At 37.4% G+C, this 8,353-nt stretch overlaps 1 pseudogene; it reads left to right on the top strand.

Annotated features, from left to right (window-relative positions):
- The first annotated feature begins 4,668 nt into the window (after nt 1–4,668).
- On the top strand, nt 4,669–6,453 carry LOC106006752 (annotated as a pseudogene).
- Nucleotides 6,454–8,353: the final 1,900 nt, after the last annotated feature.

Here is an 8,353-nt window from a genome sequence, read left to right as displayed (position 1 = left end):
AAATGAATATAAGATGTAAAATAGTATTTTGAAAGAAATCCTAAAAATTAAGACCAGTGGTTTACAAAGAGGTTTTTTTTTGTTGTTTTTTTTTTTTGTTTTTTAAAAATTTTATTTATTTATTTGACAGACAGAGATTACAGGTAGACAGAGAGAGAGAGGGAAGAGGGCTCACCGCTGAGCAGAGAGCCCGATATGGGGCTCAATCCCAGGACCCTGAGATCATGACCTGAGCCGTAGGCAGAGGCTTTAACCCACTGAGCCACCCAGGCACCCCTACAAAGAGTTTTAAAGATTCTTGTCTTCTCCTTTGTGAAGTGGATTTTTTACAGATGAACAAGAAAAACAAGGGAGGAATTGAAGCAACCATTGTGTAAAGAGAAAACTGACCTCATAAACAAGTCTGAAAGGGCAAATATAGCAGTTAACTTTGTACATAAAAGTGATTCTTTTTGAAAGTATCACAGCAGTGGGTTCTAGTTTAATTTCAGAGGACTTGAAGAGAGGCAGGCTTTCCAGGGGAGGTAACATATCCTCCAGCTACATCCAAAAAGCAGGTAAAACTTTCTGGAAGAGGTCTGGAAAGTTCTGAGTCACATTAATTGCTCAGAGCCTCAATGCTGAGGCAAAGATGCAAGCATTAGTTGGCACATGGGTGACTGGTTCTGGAGATCTTTACAGAGCGTGGCTTAATGATTTGTTACTCCCCATGGACTCTGTGCCCTGCCCCAGGGTTTCTTTCTGTGGCCTTCCTCTTCCTGGCCATAGGCCGCCAGCCCTAAGACGTGGAGGCACGTCATCCCTACTTTTCTCACCCGGTGACTCTGTGAGCTCTAACACCTGAGAAGGCCCTTCCTGGCTTCTTTTATTCCTTCTCCCTCTTATTTCTACCTCTACCAAAATCAATCAGATTTATGGAAATAAAGTGGCTTAAAGAGACCAAAAAGATGATCATTGATTCCTCTAAAGATAATGGTGAATTGTTTTTATCACAATTGGGAAAGTTTAATTGCATTTAATGAAAAGAGACTGAAAGAAGTAAGTGCAAAGCCTAGCACAAGTAAGTGGACTACATGTAGTTATTTGCTTTTCCTAGAGTTAAAAGAAAAAACATTAGAGTGGAAAACAAAGCCGAAATGGTTGTTATTCCCTATTTCATATCATTTGGCCTTATATTTAAATTGACTGTTTTAATGGTAGTTATTGATTAAAAAAAAAATCTCTATAACACAAAGCAATAGATACACAGCATGTTAACCAAGCTAATCTTTAAGGGTGTGTGTGTGTGTGTGTGTGTGTGTGTGTGTATTTGTGATAAGTAATAGAGACATTAACTTTATTTTGATCTTCATTGCTGAGGTTATGTTGTGTTAGTAATGACATCAACAAAGTAAAAGTTCTTAGTGATTTATTAGTAGATTGAAAACAGTATATTGGAAAGGAACTAATGGATAATTTAATTATAATCTAATAGGTAATCTAATGATATAACTGGTAGTAAAGCTGGGCTGTAAAGCCTATGAATACATGAGCAACAGGAGAACAAGGCGATCAATAAAGAGAACCAACTTGGATAGCTCAAATTACCAACTTTTTTTTTTTCCTTTCAGAGCCAAATATCATGACTGCATCAACACTGTGCCTGAAGAAAATTAAATCTTATCCAGTAAAGCAGCAGTTTTATTCACACCCAGCTCCAAATCCAAGAATTGAAGCTAATCACTACAAAACACAAAGATTATAGCCCATAGAACATCATTGATCATCTGGTCCAAGCCTTTATTTTTTTTGGTTGATGAAACTGAAAAGTAGTTTGTACCCTGAAAATGTCTTCTAAATCTACTGTGTCAAGTGTTATGTACTTTAACTTTTGAGGAATGTATCACACAGCTTTCCATAGCCACATACTCTACTTACTACACATTTCTACACTCTCCTTAGCATTTCCATTTATTATATACTTATATGCTAAAGGACTTTGAAACTTGATAAAGATGAAGGGCAACAGTATAATTAAATGAGCAATGTGGGAGACCTCTGAGGGCTAAGCCATCAAAAGGAACTCTGGTTATTTATTGCTGCACAGAGTTCATTCTCAAGATTTACTGGGTATCTCACCATGAAGTGGCCCAAAATCACTACCAGTAAAAGTCAGGATATAATCTGTGGTTGACCTTTTATGAAGATAATGATAGTTAAAACAATGTGGTCTTGAATTTTTTGCTAGTTAAACTAGTCATAATTTGTAAACTTAAACCAACTCAACTTGACTTTATTGTTTCAGGCAAAAAAGGTTCCCATATTTTATTCTGGAGTATTGCTTTTGCTTTTTATTTGTGTTCAGAAGTGAACCTATTAATGCTCAATGAGAGTCAGCTTCCCAAGGGAGAATTAAAGAACTTTTTAAATGGGTGAAAAGAAAATTAATTTCTCTACATGCAAAGAATATTTCTTATCTGTTGAATATTAAATTTGCTTTTGACCATTTGTTCAACTTTTTTCTTCTTTACTGAATTGTGAGGGAATGGCCAGAGCAGATCATTGCTGGGTAGGGCATAGGCCTTTCAAACGTAATGCAGTTGAAGGTTCTTAAAAGTATAAACTGTCTACCTGGAGAAAGAAGTTGCCTACAGATTTGCCTTGATGAAATTTCCAGTCCAGATTTGGTCATTCTTCACAGGGAAAACAGCTACAGGGTGTTCTTGAAGGCAACGAAGTGATAAGGAAGCTCCACCTTAAACAAAACTAATTCCTATCTGAAGTGAGTCTGTGAAAGCTTGGACCATTCCCGTTAGAAGTTTATAGAGTTTCTAACTAACCAATGTTCAAAACTTGTTTCAGTTTTCCCACAGTGATTAACAATGATACTTCTAAATAAAAAGGGCCTTTGTGTTTTGTCTTCCAAGGCAACTATCCCTACCTGGACCTGAGGTGGTGGTGGTAAACAGCATAGTTTCCTACCACAGTTGGCATCTGAGAAGCAAACCCTGAAGGGCCTTGCAGTTGACAGAGCATCTGAAAAGAAGAAGTGAGGCTATGTGTTCCTAGCCTGGACTAAGGAGTGATCCTGGGACTGAGATGTTTCTAAGTTGAGTTCTCTGACTTCTGTAGACAGCCTTTTTTATTTTCAGTCTATGATTTTCTATTACTTCTATATCTGTTCTATTTTTTTTACACGATATTGTTTATTTGAGAGGGAGAGAAAGAGCATGAGTAGGGGTGGGGCAGAGGGAGAGGGGAAGCAGCGTCCTGGCTGGATGGGGAGCCCTACTCATGCTCAATCCCAGAACCCCAGGATCGTAATCTGAATTGAAGTCAGACACTCAACCGACTATGCCACCCAGGTGTCCTCTACTGTTTTCTATTATTTTTATTTCTACAATATCTATCTTAGATAAATTAATACAAAATTAACCGAAGCACCTGAGGAAGAACAGAAATGTTAGAAGAATGTGAGATGTTAAATCTGTGTTCAAATTCCCATTTATATCATTTATTGGATAAGGTATTTTGCTTTTCTAAGCATCAGCTTTTTTTTTTTTTCTGGAATGTAAGTTTGTTTTTTGTTTTTTTTCCCCCTCTGTGATATTGAAGAGAAAGGATCTACTTGGTACCTGGCACCAACTCAGTGATCAATGAAATATCCATTTATTCTGAGTTAACAATTTCTTAAAATTGCTCAATAGCAAGAGGCATCTGTAAAGAATGAGGAAGAAAAGAGGTAAAGTTGTTTTCTTTCAAATATAAGGGAGTGTAATACAGATACTAAGGCAGTGCAATTCTGTGATTTTTAGATGTTCATAAGTTTTCTTTAGAGTTACTGCTGTGGTGAGGGAACAAAATGTACATCAACTTAACTAATGTAGGAAAGTACTTTTGTGGGCTGATGGGTCTAAGAATATACCACACCCTTATTCTAGAATTGGTCAGGGTGAATATTGTTCCATTGGTTTCTCCAAAGGATTTTCTTAGCTTAGCAGTTTATTGAAAGAGACAGGAATGGTTAAAACATCTTGCTCATTCCTCACAATGTGATTTAAATTGTTTTGTCTATCAAGATTTTAGTGGTTTAATTAGAGGGGCTTTAACTACTTCTCTTGGGAAAAAAATGATAGGATAGTTTAAAAGCTTACAAAATGGAGAAATTGCTTTGGAGATATGATAGATAAAAGCACCCACTGTACTTAACTTTTGCATAGTGACTTTGATAAAGAAGGATTGTTTGTGACTTAGGTCACACTGAGTGAAATGGCTACTTCAGCTACACACTGAATAGAGGAACCATAGCAGCACGGAAGGAAAATGACCTTTAGGTAGTGGGCATGATTTTAGGCATCCTCCGTTACCTGTGCTTACATAGAATTTGACGCGTGGAAACGGTCTGAACCATATCACACTCAAATCTCAGTCTCTCACTGAATCTTGAATAATGAGTATATACCCAGAGTTGGCTTTTCTCTGAATATTGACTCCTTTAGTTGGAGGTTAAAAGAGTGTCAAGTGGCGATAAAAAACAGAAATAAACACTGACCGATTCAAATACCAGTTTTCCAAAAATGATGCTGTGCATTTAGATGTTTTTTGAGGGTATGAAGTACACTGCTATAAAAGTGATTCCTTATGTTGCTACAAATAAAGTCATAAAATAGGAGCTAAATAGAAAACACAATGGCTGTAGGTCGTATTCTCATCCAAGCTGGTGTTTCTCATCTGCAGTCTTGTGACTCCATAAGGCAGCACTGGGAAGTGATTGACAGCGTGTGTTCTCCAGGCAAAGCTCAGGCTCTTTCCAGTTCCAGGATTCTGCTCAAGGTGCTTAACCTCTCTGTGCCTCAGTTTCCTAATAAAAAAAAATAGCAATAACAAAAGCACCTATAAAGCAGGGTTAATCTGAGGATTAAATGAGTTAGCATTCCGTGTTCAGAACTGGGCCTGGATCTTAAGAAATACTAGCTACCCTTGTGTTTATCTAGGAATGTCTATCTGTCCTGCTAGACTCTAAAGGACAGAGAAAGCAGTTTTATCATCATTTTATTCTCAGCATCTACCATTATGGCTGGTGCACAATAGAAGAGGCTGCAAAAAGGAAAAAAAAAATAGGTTCAGCAAATTGAACTCAAGTGATAAAAATTTGTTAGAATAACAACAACAACAGCAACAAAACTGTAGATTTTAGTTAAATATGTGTCAATATTCATTCACTAATGTAACAAATGTACCACACTAATGCCAGATACTGACAATAGAGAAAGCTCTGTGCCTGGAGTGTGAAGGTAGAGGGTGGGTATATTTAACTCTTCATAATATCTGCCACATTTTTCTGTTAATCTAAAATGGTACTTAAAAAATGAAGTAAATTAATTACACAGAAAATAAATAAAATAAGGAGCTACTAATGAGATTCAGTCTGACTAACTAATGAGATTCAGTCCTCCATGGTTAGATTGCAAAATGACTGAATTAAGACAAACTGAATTAAAGGATTTAGGAAAACCTTATACAGGAGGGTGTCATGTCAGATCAAGGCTGTGTCTAAAAGTGTGATTGCTTACTCTCACCAACCACAAACAAATCAAAACTCACTTGGGAACAGTGAAAGACCTAATTTGCTGTGGAGATGGACCACAGAAATATTAACAGCAGTGTATGTTACAGTTTACATTTTGCATTAAGTTGCCTTGCTTGTATATAAGTCTTGTCCCAAAATAATAATTATACTGTTTTAAGAACATTGAGGCTATATCTAATAATTAACAACAACAAAAAAATCTCCAGAATGCTCAAAACTAGTAAACGCCAGACTGATTAAACACTGGCTCCCTAAGTAACTTGTGCCTAATAAAGGTCTGGTAAAAAAAGAAATAATTAAAATTAAACAAGGGATGTGGCCTTGCAAACACTACTGCCCTGGAGTTGTCCACACTGCCCAACCACAGGCAACAACGCCCCACCCCCACCAAGCCCCAGGTTCTTGGGCGTGGCAGTGGACTGCTAGCCCTCAGTCCCCATCTCCTTTGAACTGTTTGCAGACAAAGTTCCGAAGACAGCAGAGAACTTTTATGCTCTGAACACTGGGCAGGAAGGATTTGGTTATACAGCTTCCTGCTTTCACAACCTTATTCCAGGATTTCTGTGCCAGGGTGGTGACTTCAAATGACATAATGGTGCAGGTGGCAAGTCCACCGATGGGGAGAAGTTTGATGAGAATTTTATCCTGAAGCCTGGGATGGGGGGGGGGGCGGTGGTACGTTGGCCAGTGCAAATGCTGGACCCAACAGAAATGGTTTCCAGTTTTTCATCTGTACTCCCAAGACTGAGTGGTTGCGTGGCAAGCTTATGGTCTTAGGCAAGGTGAAAGAGGGCATGGGTACTGTGGAAGCCATAGAGTGCCTTGGGTCCAGGAATGGCAAGACCAGAAAGAAGATTGCCATTGTTGACTGTGGACAAATCTAATAAACTTGACTTGTGTTTTACCTTAACTACCAGACCATCCCTTCTGTAGCTCAGGAGAGCAGCCCTTCACTGCCATCTGCTCCAAATACCCTATAATCTTTGTGCTCGCAGTGCAGTTCTATGGGTTCCATATTTTCCTTGCTCCTCTCCAAGTTTAGTTGGATTGCAAAGTTAAGTTTACGAGTATGAAATAAAAATAAAAACTCAAGAACTCAAATAAAAATAAAAACTCAAGAAGACCAACAAATAAAATAAAAACAAACAAGGGGACTATATGAGGAATGCTTTTGCTTCAGTGGAATAGGGTCACATACAGAATTATTTTATATAAATCTCAATTATACCCCCAAATTTTCTCTCAGAGGTTTTCAATCTAACAAAATTACAAATATACAGCTTCATCATATATGAGATATGGACTATTTATAAATATATAAAAAAGTCACAGAAAGATTAAGTAGAAATATAAAAGAATGAAAAGAAGATTAAGTAGAAATATAATCTATGGTACAAACTTAATTTTGTGATTAACTCATATAGAACTTCCATTCTATTCAACATTTCTTAATTTCTAAGTAGGGAAAACCAGGACCTTTTATTCTCCTTCACCAGCACTTCTTCAGAATTGAGGTACTTATGTGTGTACTGTTTTTTAAGGGAAAAATACTGTTTAATTTAAAAGGTGACTTTATTACCTTTTTATTTGTATGCAGATGAAAAAAATGTTCAGAAAGACATTTAGGTGACTGCTTACACCATGCTATTTGGGGATATATATCAAACTTGTAGGCATCTCTGAAAAGCCTGTGTCCTCAGAAGATCTTGATTTTGATGAGAAAGCAAAGGCAATTAAAAGGCATTAAGCAACATAAAGTACCCTCTAAGGGTACTCGAAAGTACCCTTTTGAACATATGAGGATACATCAGAGAAACAAGTGGATTATAAACTCTGCCTTGATAGAGTTTACCTTTCCTCAACGAGGTAAGCTGAACTGCATGGCCCAATTTGTCCTTCAGGTATAATGTCATAGGAAGAGGAAAGTTGTGCTTTTGTGACTGAGCTGTATTTAAAAAGAAAGAAGAAAAAAAAAGAGTCATCTCTCATGTCAAAAGGATGGCTAGTCAAACAGAGATAGAATGGTATGACTCGGGACGGGAGAACGTGTTGGTGGTGTCCTGAATATGGGTACTGATTTGTCTGTTGTCTGCTTGTGAGCTGTATAGCCCTTCTGAGCCTCAACTTCTTTATCTGTACAATGGGCCATTGTAATAACCACATGGGATGATGTGTGCAGAGTGCTCTCCTGTTACCTAGAGTGGGCATTTAGTTAAGGGTGCCCACACTGTCAAATTTCTAAATCCAAGATTTTTATTTCTGTTGAGTATCATTATATTTTAGAGTTCATGAAAGAGTTGAAAATTTATCTCTGGTTCTTAGATGTATTTATTTAGCTAGGAGATCCAGCACAATTATTTGTGCTCCTGATGCAACTTCCTGGGTAAGTTTATGTAGAAGTGCCAGAATGGTGGCTGGGCTCTGTCTCCTCTTTTACTCTGATGTAAGTGTGGCTCTCTCTCTCTCTTTTTTTTTTTTTTAATTAAAGTAAAATAATTTTATTGGGCTTTAGCTCTCAAGCTATAACAAGCCTCAAACACAATGTCAAGTCTTGGCAGAACTTGGCAGAATTATTTGGCAGAATTCGGTTTTAAGAAAATAAAAAGGCAAGCTCCAGTGGATGGGTAATAATAACCCACAGGGTGAAACTTGGTGCAATAAGACCACAGACAATTTAAGGTGTGGATTCCCAGAGCAGATAAGGAATAATGTTTGATTTACAACGAGTGGGCTTTGGAAAATATTACTAGCTTTTTTTTCTAGAAAAGGTGGAGAGAATTGGAG

The sequence above is a fragment of the Mustela putorius genome, unplaced genomic scaffold (genome assembly GCF_011764305.1).
Source record: "Mustela putorius furo isolate JIRA1106 unplaced genomic scaffold, ASM1176430v1.1 tig00003863_pilon_pilon_pilon, whole genome shotgun sequence".
Classification (NCBI taxonomy): domain Eukaryota; kingdom Metazoa; phylum Chordata; class Mammalia; order Carnivora; family Mustelidae; genus Mustela; species Mustela putorius.
This window is presented reverse-complemented; position numbering and strand designations above follow the sequence as displayed.